Source organism: Palaemon carinicauda, chromosome 20, assembly GCF_036898095.1.
Source record: "Palaemon carinicauda isolate YSFRI2023 chromosome 20, ASM3689809v2, whole genome shotgun sequence".
NCBI classification, from domain to species: Eukaryota; Metazoa; Arthropoda; class Malacostraca; order Decapoda; family Palaemonidae; genus Palaemon; species Palaemon carinicauda.
This window is the reverse complement of record NC_090744.1, coordinates 13,215,302-13,229,581: the sequence shown is the minus strand read 5'-3', so window position 1 is coordinate 13,229,581 and position 14,280 is coordinate 13,215,302. Positions and strand designations below refer to the sequence as shown.

The following is a 14,280-nucleotide window of genomic DNA, read 5'->3' as shown; positions in this document are numbered from 1 at the left end:
TTTAATGTGTTTCAGAAGATTCACAACTGTTCATAGCTATCCTGATACTGTGCACTGATTGAAGCTCACAAATAGTATTGGCAAATAAAGACCTGAAGAGTGACATTCACAACAATGGGACATGCATGAGGTCATTGAATTTGGAGCAAAAGAAGGCTTGAAATGGAAATTTATTCGTTCAGCAAATGCTATATGGCCAAACGGTGTGAGGCATTAGTTAACTAAAAAAAAGGTTTCTGTTATTGCTCGTAGGGGCTACTATTTTAATATTTATGTGATTTACAGAACTTTTTTTGAAATACCAGACTTAATGAATGGCAAGCCTATTGGATTGAAACCTGGTATAGATGTGGAATTAGGACCATTGTGTCCAAACTATTTACTTTTGGGTACAGCATGAAATAGAGTACCATCTGTTTCATGGTCTACTTCAGGTGACACTAAGAAGTGTTTAAACTTTATACAAAATGTTGTCAACATTTATTGGAGTAAGCGGCAGAGAGATATCTTCACACTCATTGTATGGTGAAAGTGGCACTCGGAAAAGAGAAACATACAAGTCGGTGATGTCGTTATAATAAAAGATAAAAATGTTGTGTGAGAGTAATAGAAAATAGGACAGCTTGTAGATACAGAAACAGGCAGAAATAGTCAGGCAAGAGATGTGAGAATTGGAGTGTATTATCAGTTACAGACACTAATAATTATTATTATTATTACTAGCCAAGCAGCAGCCCTAGTTGGAAAAGCAAAATGCTATAAGCCCAAGGGCTCCAATAGGGAAAAATACCCCAGTGAGGAAAGGAAATAAGGAAATAAATAAATGATGAGAACAAATTAACAATAAATCATTCTAAAAACATCAACAACGTTAAAATAGATATACATACATACATATACCAAGGCACTTCCCCCAATGTTGGGGGTAGCCGACATCAACAAATGAAACAAAAAAAAAGGGGGGGGATCTCTACTCTCTACGTTCCTCCCAGCCTAACAAGGGACTCAACCGAGTTCAGCTGGTACTGCTAGGGTGCCACAGCCCACCCTCCCACATTATCCACCACAGATGAAGCTTCATAATGCTGAATCCCCTACTGCTGCTACCTCCGCGGTCATCTAAGGCATCGGAGGAAGCAGCAGGGCCTACCGAAACTGCGTCACAATCGCTCGCCATTCATTCCTATTTCTAGCACGCTCTCTTGCCTCTCTCACATCTATCCTCCTATCACCCAGAGCTTCCTTCACTCCATCCATCCACCCAAACCTTGGCCTTCCTCTTGTACTTCTCCCATCAACTCTTGCATTCATCACCTTTAGCAGACAGCCATTTTCCATTCTCTCAACACGGCCAAACCACCTCAACACATTCATATCCACTCTAGCTGCTAACTCATTTCTTACACCCGTTCTCACTCTCACCACTTCGTTCCTAACCCTATCTACTCGAGATACACCAGCCATACTCCTTAGACACTTCATCTCAAACACATTCAATTTCTGTCTCTCCATCACTTTCATTCCCCACAACTCTGATCCATACATCACAGTTGGTACAATCACTTTCTCATATAGAACTCACTTTACATTCATGCCCAACCCTCTATTTTTTACTACTCCCTTAACTGCCCCCAACACTTTGCAACCTTCATTCACTCTCTGACGTACATCTGCTTCCACTCCACCATTTGCTGCAACAACAGACCCCAAGTACTTAAACTGATCCACCTCCTCAAGTAACTCTCCATTCAACATGACATTCAACCTTGCACCACCTTCCCTTCTCGTACATCTCATAACCTTACTCTTACCCACATTAACTCTCAACCTCCTTCTCTCACACACTTCCAATTTCTGTCACTAATCTGCCAAGCTTCTCTTCTGTGTCTGCAACCAGTACAGTATCATCTGCAAACAACAACTGATTTACCTCCCATTCATGGTCATTCTCGTCTACCAGTTTTAATCCTCGTCCAAGCACTCGAGCATTCACCGCTCTCACCACTCCATCAACATACAAGTTAAACAACCACAGCGACATCACACATCCCTGTCTCAGCCCCACTCTCACCGGAAACCAATCACTCACTTCATTTCCTATCCTAACACATGCTTTACTACCTTTGTAGAAACTTTTCACTGCTTGCAACAACCTTCCACCAACTCCATATAACCTCATCACATTCCACATTGCTTCCCTATCATCTCTATCATACGCTTTCTCCAGATCCATAAACGCAACATACACCTCCTTACCTTTTGCTAAATATTTCTCGCATATCTACCTAACTGTAAAAATCTGATTCATACAACCCCTACCTCTTCTAAAACCACCCTGTATTTCTAAGATTGCATTCTTTGTTTTATCCTTGATCCTATTAATCATTACTCTACCATACACTTTTCCAACTATGCTTAACAAACTAATACCTCTTGAATTACAACACTCATGCACATCTCCCTTACCCTTACAGTATATAGTGGTACAAAACATGCACAAACCCAATCTACTGGTACCATTGACAACACAAAACACATATTAAACAATCTCACCAACCATTCAAGTACAGTCACACCCCCTTCCTTCAACATCTCAGCTTTCACACTATCCATACCAGACGCTTTTCCTACTCTCGTTTCATCTAGTGCTCTCCTCACTTCATCTATTGTAATCTCTCTCTCATTCTCATCTCCCATCACTGGCACCTCAACACCTGCATCAGAGTATTGTGTGTCCCATTGACAAAATGCATACACTCACTTTTTGACAAGCTGCTACACTCGGTGTTAACCTGACAACATCCTATTACACTCCTGTGACCTTCTGGTGCATGTTGGAAATCTAATTCTGATTTATTTAGATTTTTCACAGCAATTTCCAGGCTCAGTACCTGTACTGACCCAGCATCGCATACCTCAGCCTTAGTATCAGTTACAATTTCTGATGTGCACCTTTTTTATCTTTTAATAAATGAAACTAACATTCATGGTCAATTGCATGTATGGCGCAGCAACAACATTGGACACATCTCAATCAGACCTCCGAGCCACTGACATCGTCTTCAGTTTTTTTAGCCTGTTGCCGCTAATATCACTCTCAGAAATGGTGCTTATTGTACCATCCAATGCGACCTTGCTAGGCATGTGACTTTTTCCCCCATAATAATGGTTTGCAAATTGTCAGATTTTTCCGCAGTAAAAACATAACGCAACGCTAGCAGAGAAATTGGCACAGCCTCTCAGGTGCACAAAACTCGCATTTCACTTTTACCTTGTAGCTGGATTTTGTCACATCCCTCTTATTTTTCTGGTAAATTGTAATTATAGCTGCTTATTCTAACTGTGGCATAGCTGATTCCTCGTCCCCCTTGATGCCTGCCTTGTTGAACTGCCTTTGCTCCCCTTTTGTATGGGATATCTACATTCCTGTGCTGCCTCCTTGAATCTCATTTTTCCAATGTTTCACTAATTTAATTAGATTTCTCAGAGGGTTCTGAAGTATCCTGTTATAGCTTTTGATTCAGTATGCCAATGCGTTTTCACTTGAATCATCACTGCATTTATGGGTGCGCAAACACGTACTCGATGGCTTCCCGCTGGGACCTGTAGATTTATTTCTTTCGCTGTTTCTCCTGTTTGACATCCTGTGAAGAAATTATCCCACAAAACTGCTATGTTCGCTGTCTCTGGAGAAATTTTCATTGGTCATCAAAGGCATCGTCTACCCTTAAACTATTCCTAGTGACTGAAGAGAATTTAGTGTCTATGCTCCTTGTCATTTGTCTTTCCAGAGTAGCCTGATATTCATTACTGCCTCATCGCAGAGGATTTTTATCCAATGCATAGGTTGCTTACAGTGTCTGAAATCCTCTGTTGAGATTTCATATATGATATGCTTGCTATTTCCCCTGCCTTGTGCTGGATTATTCCAACCTGCTTGAACTAATGCATGTAGAAGTTTAGATCCATAGCCAGTCTCTCTTCTGCTGTTTCTCATCTTACTAATGTAGGGGTGTAATTCAGCAATCTTCAGTGAAACCCCAACAATCTGTGTAAGTAATATTCCGTAAGTGCACCATGTAGGATACTCTATTGGTATTATTATTATTATTACTAGCCAAGCTACAACCCTAGTTGGAAAAGCAAGATGCTATAAGCCCAAGAGCTCCTATAGGGAAAAATACCCAGTGAGGAAAGGAAATAAATAAATGATGAGAATAAATTAACAATAAATCATTCGAAAAACAGTAACAACGTCTAAACAGATATGTCCTATATAAACTATTAACAACGTCAAAAACAGATATGTCATATATAAACTATAAAAAGGCTCTTGTCAGCCAGGTCAACATAAAAACATTTGCTCCAACTTTAAACTTTTGAAGTTCTACTGATTCAACTACCCGATTAGGAAGATCATTCCACAACTTGGTAACAGCTGTCATAAAACTTCTAAAATACTGTGTAGTATTGAGCCTCATGATGGAGAAGCACCTGTGTATATAGAATTAACTGCCTGCCTAGTATTACGAACAGGATGGAATTGTCCAGGAAGATCTGAATGCAAAGGATGGTCAGAATTATGAACAATTTTGTGCAACATGCATAATGAACTAATTGAATGACGGTGCCAGAGATTAATATCTACAGCAGATCAGGAATAAGAAATTTTATAGACCGTAAGTTTCTGTCCAACAAATTAAGATGAGAATCAGCAGCTGAAGAGCTGACAGAAGAACAATACTCAAAGCAATGTAGAATGAAAGAATTAAAACACTTCAGAATAGATTGATCACCGAAAATATTGAAAGACTTTCTCAATAAGCCATTTTTTAGTGCAATTAAAGAAGACAACCTAATGTGTTTCTCAAAAGTAAATTTGCTGTCGAGAATCACACCTAGAATTTTTAAAGTCGTACAAACTTAAAGAAACATTATCAATACTGAGATCCGGAGGTTGAGGAGCCACTGTCCTTGACCTACTTACAATCATACTTTAAGTTTTGTAAGGATTCAACTTCATACCCCGTAATTTGCACCATGCACTAATTTTAGCTAGATCTCTATTAAGGGATTCAGCTACCCCAGATCTACATTCAGGGGATGAAATTGATGCAGAGAGAGTAGCATCATCTGCATATGCAACAAACTTGTTTTCTAGGCCAAACCACATGTCTTGTGTATATAGAATGAAAAGTAATGGGCCAAGAACACTACCCTGTGGATCACTGGACATCACATTCCTATAGCCTACTCACTATGGTGCCCATGAACAACTCTTTGAGATCTATTACTTAAAAAATCAATAATAATGCTAAGAAACGACCCACCCACTCCCAACTGTTTCAGTTTGAAAACAAGGGCCTCATGATTAACACGGTCAAAGGCAGCACTAAAATCAAGGCCAATCATACGAACTTCCTGACCACAATCGAGGGATTTCTGTACAGCATTGGAGATTGTAAGAAGGGCATCACATGCTCCAAGGCCTTTACGAAAACCAAATTGCAGACTAGGGAATAGATGATTACCTTCAACAAACCTATTAAGACGTTTTACCAGAAGACATTCAAAAACTTTAGATAATATGGGAGTTATGGAAATTGGGCGGTAATCAGTTAGACTTGAGCTACCGCAAACACATTTACATAGAGTAATATTACTAATTCTCCAACAAGTGCTAAAAGCTCTTTTTGCTAACCTGCACAAAATAACATAACTTTGGAGCTAAGAAATCTGCAGTCTTTATAAAAGAAAAAAAAAAAAAGGAAAAATACCGTTTGGGTCTACACCTCCATAAGCATCAAGGTCCATCAACAGAGCTTTAATTTCACGAGATAGAAAAGCTAGACTAGTTAGTTTAGCCTCAGGAAAACAGGAATGAGGAAGTTCAAGTTTTTCATTACTCTGTTTACTATAAAAAGCATCAGCCAAAAGGGTGGCTTTTTCCTTTGGACAGAGTAACAGCCATCTGGTTTAAGTTGCATCTACACCAAAGAGTGCAGATTTAAGGGTAGACCACCATTTATGTTCCTGAGTTGTACCAGAAAGGGTTTCTTTTATGGTTAAATTGTATTCCTTTTCAGTTGAAGCATGAACTCTCTGAGCAAAAGCTGTAAGCTGAGTATAGTTATTCCAGGTCAAATCTGATCTGTTACCCTTCCAAAGATGATAGGCCTCCTGCTTCCCCAAATAAGCCCGTCTACAATCATCACTGAACCACATTTGTCCTTCACTTGGTACCTTAGTACACGAGAAGGGATACACCTGTCAATTATGTTGACTAGATTCTCATTCAAAGGGACAACAGGATGTACACTACTATATAATTGTGACCAATTCAAGCACAAAAGATCATGCAAAATCCCATTCCAGTCTGCTTGGGATATCCTGTAAATTTTACAAGAGTATGATACATCAGGGACAGGCTGCTCAGTCTTCACTACTAAAAAAACCAAGGCATGATCAGATGCCCCGACTGGAAAACCAACCTTACTTGTAACAACGCCAGGGGAGTCAGTGCATACGAGGTCCAAGCAATTACCAGACCTGTGAGTAGCTTCACTTATAGTATTATTATCATGGACTAGATCAAAACTTGAATTGCTGGAGTTTTCAGTAACAAGTCAAAATATATTTGCATATTAAACTCGTGTTTGAAGTATTCTTGGGTGTTTATAACTTGCTCTTTAAAAATGACAGACAAGGTAAAATGACACTACTGTAGGAGGACAATGCCTTAGAGACACATCCTATATACATATGATGTGCACTAAGCCCCCTCCCCACTCAAGTTAGGGCCAGGCAATGGCTGTTGAAGTAGATCTATAGGTTGCCCCAAAGTACCCCATCCATAGCACACAAAGATAATTATTTATACTGAATTTAAACAGCTCGTTGAGCGAGATGTTTTTATTATATATAAGAGAGACATTAATCTCTACAAGTTTTAGAGTTCCTTAAAAAGAAATCCAGCTACTTTTTACTCCTAAATTTTAGAGCTCCCTCTAGTTATTAGTAAATATTAACCTTATTAGTTCACGCTAATCTAACTATATAGTTTATTTGAATATCAAATTATAGGCTACTAATGTCAATATTACAACACCAGCTGGAGTATTTTTCAGATCAGAAGTTAATCTACTTTTTTCATTATCTGTTTGATGTTTGCTTAAATTATATGCTACAGCTTCACACACACAAACATTGTAACCAAAACAGTCATTTATTCCTTTAAATAATGAAAGTTTACTTGAAATTCTACAAAATGCGACTTAAAGTTGGGTAGTTCCTTCACTATAAAAGCTCTTTATAATAATAATATGTATTGAATATTCATCATTAGCGATTTTCAACACTTCAAACCAGCAAACAAAATTATTCAGTCATTTAAGCAATCTGTAAAATGCATCCTACTGTTCATGACGTCATTGAAACGTATTTTCTTAATAAAAACACTGATTTGGTCTCTAAAATGTATCCTTTTGATAGATTGTTATATAAACATCTTATAAGGACTTTCTCTATATATTTTATTGAAATATATTTATAATTTCCCATCAAACAATAAATCTTCAGCCCCGCCTCTCATTACTAGACATCGTAGCCAGAAACACAGTCTATTATTCTTTCGAGTTTGGCGTATTTATTTAACTTACGGCCTTGATAAGAGCCTTTATTTGTTTAGATAAAGAAGTACTACCGTTTACAATGTTATTTTTTTATAAAATCTAATTATCTAAGTCCTAATTCATCTGATATACGTACAGGTATTTCCCTACCCTCCAAGGTCTGAGACGTAATTTCATTCATAAAAATAGTTCTATGACGTCATAAATACCACCAATCACAGCAGAGAACGAATCATTCAGAGACAACAGATATTTCCCGCTAAATATACATAAAGGTGACAGGATTCCTCTGGATTATGGTTGCTGTTGGCGAGCGAGTAAATAATGTCAAAGCATTTGAACTTTTAATGTAATAAATAAGTAACTGATTTCTCGAGCAACAGCTCATAAATCGCAGAAACGCTCTCTTGGTGGGATAATCCAGCCCTCTGATTGGCTGTATCTTCTCAGCTGTGATTGGTTGTTATTTCTGTTTACAAACTCCCAAATACAAGGTAAACATCGTAGCCAAAACCTAGTTCATTATTTCTTCTAAAAAGACGTATTTAATCAGCTTAAGCATTCGAACAAGATTTATTATCTATTTTATTAGTAAGTTAATTATATTAGAAGTTTATTTTTACTATAAACTATAATTTATCAGTCCTAATTTATCTGCAATACATATAGATACTTCGCTCCAACCGAGTCGAATTCATTCATAAAAATACTATTGCCTGACGTCACATACTACAACCAATCACAACAGAGAACGTATCAGCCAATGAGACGACAGATATTTCCCGCTAAAAAAGCATAGGACGAGAGGGTTCCTCCGACTTATGAGCTGCTGTTGACAAAAAAATCAGCTTCACGGGAGCAATTTCGGGTAAACGCTCTACCTAATGACGTTTATTTCATCCTATTTTGTTTTCATAAGCGTTTTAATGTCCATTTACGGGTATTTGGGCAGGTTCCTCCAACAGCAACTCATAAGTCCCCGTTACTCGTGGTGGTACATTCCAGTCCTCTGATTGGCTACTTCTTCCTCAGTTGTGATTGGTTATTGCCTTCGTTTCACGCACAAACGAACACACGCAAGAACATCGTAGCCAGAAAGTCAGTCGATTATTCCTTCAAATATGACTTGTTTATCTAACTTACAACCTTTAATAAGATTTTTTATTTATTTTATTCAAAAATTAATAATATGACTAAGATTATTTTTTGTGAAATTTAATTTTTGAAGCTCTAGTTAATCTAAAATACGTATAGTTTTTTTTTAAACCTAGGTAACATCGTAGCCAAATCGTAGATTAATTATTCCTTCAAAAATACTTATTTATTCAGCTTAAGCAATTGAACAAGATTCATTATCTATTTGGATATTAAATTAATTCTTTCGTACGTTTGGTTTTATGAAAAAATATAATTTATAAGACCTAATTTATGTGCAATACGTATAGGTATTTCACTCATACCGAATCAAATTCATTCATAAAATACTATAACCTGACGTCACATACAACCACCAATCACAGCAGAGGACGTATCAGCCAATGAGACGACAGATATTTCCCGCTAAAAAAGCATAGGACGAGAGGGTTCCTCCGACTTATGGGCTGCTGTTGACAAAAAAGTCAGCTTAACGGGAGCAATTTCGGGTAAACACTCTAGCTAATGACGTTTTTTTTTTCATCCTATTTTGTTTTCATAAGCGTTTTAATGTAAATTTACGGGTATTTGGGCAGGTTCCTCCAACAGCAACTCATAAGCTCCTGTTACTCTTGGTGGTACATTCCAGTCCTCTGATTGGCTATATCTTCCTCAGCTGTGATTGGTTATTGCCTTCCTTTCACATACAAACGAACACACGCATAGAACATCGTAGCCAGAAAGTTAGTCAATCATTCCTTCAAAAATGACTTATTTATCTAATTTACGGCCTTTGATAAGATTCCTCATTTATTTTATTTAAAAAATGATAATATTACTAAGATTATTTTTTGTAAAATTTAATTTTTGAAGCTCTATTTAATCTAAAGTACGTATAGATTTTTTTATTCATGAATACGAGTGTCTGACGTCACATACAACCAGCCAATGAGACAACAGATATTTCCCGGTATAAATGCATAAGGCGATAATATTTTATAAGACCATATACGCAGAAAACAGTAATTGTTAAACTATTTTTGTTTAATTAAAAGACATTCAATTAAAGTATTCTTACATTTATAATGCATACACCCTACTCCTTTCTGTATTTAAGTAATTACAACGAGTGTTATGGATAACGACGTCATCAATCAAAAATCAATAATAGCTATGAATAATGACGTCATGAGTCAAGAACCAATTATGAGCTCGATAGTTAATGACGTCATTATCAAAGCAACCAATCACAGTACATAACCTTCCCACCAGACGAGCTTAACACTGGGGCATATGTAATGCTATGCTGACTTATAGAACATATTTTAAATATCTCAGACATATAATAACGTATGAAGGAAAGCAAATACATTAATGTATACTGTACTATGAATGTGTTTTTATATAATAATTATGCATACACTTTTCAACACAATTGTTTCCTGTTGCACTGGAATTACTAATCTCTTACATCTGGATTATAAATCATATTTTGATGTTCTATTGGTCATTTATTCATAATATAATGCACATTTAATCAAAATTGGTTGATTTTGATATTGTTCTTCCATGTGTACGTAGATTGAACAATAAGCTATGCTATGAAATTATGCCAGCCATAAATGAAAACTTGTAGTATACTCTATAATGGATGAAGATAATTTGTGTGACTTGTGCAAAGATGAAGAAGATACTACTGAACATTTATTTTTATGCCCAAAATTAGGACAGCTAATGAATGTAGACATAAGATTAGGTACACTGAAAAATCCTAGCAGGGATCTGGCTGCATTTATAGATAGGGCAATGCATATAAAAGAAGAATTTAAGAAGTCCAAACTGACCACAATAGGTTGCCAAAACTGATGATAGCAAGGTGTTATCCTATCTAATTACAAGGTAGAATGGAATAAAAGTAAAGATTGAGAATCTCATTACGATATTAATTTATTTAAGGCATAGATAATATAAACTTAATGATAACAATAAATATAAGCTTAAAGAAGCTTTGCACCTATCTATAGAGAGATAGAGTGGCCGCAAACTTATTTTGCGGAGAGCAATAACAAGAAACCAGAAACCGTAAACGAAGTGTCCTTTTTTTTTTTATCAATATTTACGCCATTTTAAGGTAAAATAATTTAATTATATTATTGTATAATACGATATTATCTTATATATAGGCATTTATTATCTTTGAATAAGCAAATATCGTAAAATAACGTACGATATCGCGAAGGGAAACTTAGCCTAAGGTAGACTACGTCTCCGAAAATATGAATAAAAAACTAAGATAATTAATTTTATTTATATATAATTGATTATTAATTTTGGTTAATACCTAGTTGTGTGAGAAATCCTACATTGCCTACCGTAAGCCTGCTGGCCTGCACAGTAGGCTAGTTCGGTAATGTGGTATGGCCTTATAGCTTACGGTAAGTTAGGCTCAAGGTGAATAATGGTGTTAATTATTCTTTGAAGCTTTATTACTTAATCTAGCCATTGATTAGGCTAGGGTAGGCCTAACCATGCATGCCGAACTCCAATTTTCTATTGGTGGTAAGGGAGACTTTGCAGATCAGCGGCCAGATCCTCCCGCGGGCGCAGAAAATAGGAATTTCTTTCCGTAAAGAGATATGCTTCGGTACCTAACCTTACCTAAGGTAGTTTCTTATAATGTTGGCAAATAACCCTCCTATAAACTGCCAATTACCCATGATTTGTGTAATTAATGTGCATCCGCTATTTTACAAACATTACTCTATTACTTGTAATTTGTGTAATTAATGTGCGCGTCCGTCATTCTACAAACAAATATGAATTACCTCTAGTTTGAGTAATTTAGCTGTTGTGTGTGCTACCCTACAAACCATTTACTATTACATTTAATTTGTGTAATTAACGTGTGTGGCCCCCATTCTACATATACTCTAACTCCAAAGTACCTCTTATTTGAGTACAGTAGTTAGTAGGTGTGCCTAGCATTCTACAAACCATTTACAATTGCGTCTGATTTGAGTAATTATCGTGTGCATCTGTTATTGTACAAACACCATCCAATTACCTCTAATTTAAGTAATGAAGGGGTGCACGGGCTATTCTACAAACTACCTACGTTGTTATTCAAGTATTTTTATGGAATTGCTCTCCAACAAAGAGTTATATTTAGTGAAATATAATCCATTTCTGCATGTATGCAAACCCTTGTCCACTGAATATGCGTAAGGTTTTGGCTTCGGGCAGAAAGTTTATAAACGACGAATGAGTGCTTTGCACTAGCGATAATGGTCAGAAATGCATCGAGTATGTGCTAACCAGTTATAAAGTATGTGGTTCATTTGATAGAATGAGTCTGTTATTAATACGATGAGGATTTTCAGAGGGAGTTCTAAGAAAATATCTTATTTGTGATCAACAACAGCAATAATAGTTATGATTAATGAAAATTAATTAGCCAGAATAGATAAATTAGTAATAGCCAATTTTTTTTTAATCGATGTTATAAAAAACCATAAACTTGAATATACACGATTAAAATGATGATAATTAACAAGTTGCCACGTAAGTTAATGAATGTCCCGTCATTTCAGAACAGATCCCACAATGAGCCAGCTAGATTCACGACCGTCCTCGGCAGGGGCCTTGGTGGTTTCAGAAATCTACAATAGCTCCAAAAAACCCGGCGTGCCTCCTCCGAGGAAGAGGAAAAAAAAGTGTTGGACGAAGACACTTTTGTGAACGTAAGTAGAAGGTATTAGACTTACAAACACTTATAAACTTATGAACATTCGGAGACACAGACGCGAATCCAACTGAAATTGTTCATCTCAGATATTGTATCCAAAGTTCATAATGAAATACTGTTGTAAAACAATATATAATTTAACGCAGTAAGCAAGAAGTCATTTGCAGTATGAAATTTTATCATTTGTTGAGTTTTGAAGCTGAAAATCATAGGCATGCAAGTTAGGTGAAGCCAAAATTTTTAGAAATTTTACTTTCAAACAGCTTCTAGGAACCTGTTTAGTTTCTAAGTTGAGGACTTTTTGTATAGTACTGTCATCTACAGTTATGAAGGTTTAAATGGGGACTTCCAGTTCAGATATTAATGATTTGTTTGCTTCCAGGAAGTAGAGCGGATCATCGAGAGGGACTTCTTTCCCGATGTGGAAATACGCCAAGTACTCCAACGGGGACTCGTCTTCGTTCCGAAACGTTGAGGACAGCCCGGCCACCTTCGAGACCCCGCTGTCGAACACGGGCGACGCGACGCCGCTCATAGGCGGTCGGGAGGGATCGCCCAAGTCGTCCCGGGATGCTAAGGAAAATTAGGAAAGTAAGGATGGCGACAACGTGGACGTGGTGAACATGTGCCAAATTCAGGTTGAAGGTGAGTGAGCGCAGCTGTTTTTCTTTTTTGGATCAGGTAAATTCTGGAGAGGATATATCAGTCTTGTTCCTGTACATAATAAAAACCTTGGTCCTTTATCAGGAGTATAACTTCAGTGAAGTTTGAAAAACAGATAAACTTTTAATGAGGCAAGCATAGAGGCCTATCCCGATAAGGGGAGGGACCCTAACTTTCACTTCGGCTGCGGTGCTGTACTGTCTTAATTACCTGCATCTCTTGTTGGGTTGTTTAGTGCTTTTTTCTATTGCTTTCCAGAGTGTTTGTGTTGATTGTGCTATTTGTTGATTATGGCGTTTCAGTGGGCAGACGTGCGGCTTTGTCTGGGCCATAATTGTGGCTGGTACATGAGTAGTACAATGGATCCTTCTCTCTGGTTTCGGTTCGTTTTCCCTTTACCTACACACTAACAAACTGAATAGTCTGGCCTATTCTTTACATATTCTCCTCTGTCCTCATACACTTAACAACATGGAAATTACCAGACAATTCTTCTTACTGTACTGTAATTGTTTAGTGGCCACTTTACTCTGTAAGGGTAGAAGAGGCTCTTTAGCTATGATAAGCAGCTCTTCTAGGAGAAGGACACTCCAAAATCAAACCATTGCTTTCTAATCTTCTGTAGTGTCATAGCCTCTGTACCATGGTCTTCCACTGTCTTGGGTTGGAGTTCTCTTGCTTGAGGATACACTCGGGCACACTATTCTATCTGGTTTCTCTTCCTCTTGTTTTGTTCAAGTTTTTATAGTTTATAAAGGAGATATCTATTCTAATATTGTTGCTCTTCTTAAAATATTTTACTTTTGTTTATTTCCTTTCCTCACTGTGCTTATTTTCCCTGTTGAAGCCCCTGGGCTTGCTGCATCCTGCTTTTCCAACTAGGGTTTTAGCTTATGAATTAATAATAATGATAGCCAGATGTGGATCCCGACTTATTAGCTTTTGCAGAGGGGTATGACTGCACATATTAATATCCCTGTGATTATTGTAGGGATTTTCCTCCTCTTCAGTGGGGAGAATTCTCAAAGGAGAGGAAGAAATCTAAGAGGGGTTCATCGAGATAAGGGTGGCAACGTCCAGGCTGATGCTAAAGAAGTTCTTTAGTAC

The 14,280-nt window shown here is 37.1% G+C and overlaps 1 long non-coding RNA gene across 2 annotated transcripts; it reads left to right on the top strand.

Moving 5' to 3' along the window:
- The first annotated feature begins 10,818 nt into the window (after nucleotides 1–10,818).
- On the top strand, nucleotides 10,819–13,150 carry LOC137659446 (uncharacterized). Of its 2 annotated transcripts, none has more exons than XR_011047533.1 (3): nucleotides 10,819–10,896; nucleotides 12,361–12,505; nucleotides 12,893–13,150. It is a non-coding gene; the product is annotated as an uncharacterized lncRNA (long non-coding RNA). The 2 variants fall into 2 exon arrangements; XR_011047534.1 differs by having other exon boundaries at nucleotides 10,824–10,896; nucleotides 12,356–12,505.
- Nucleotides 13,151–14,280: the final 1,130 nt, after the last annotated feature.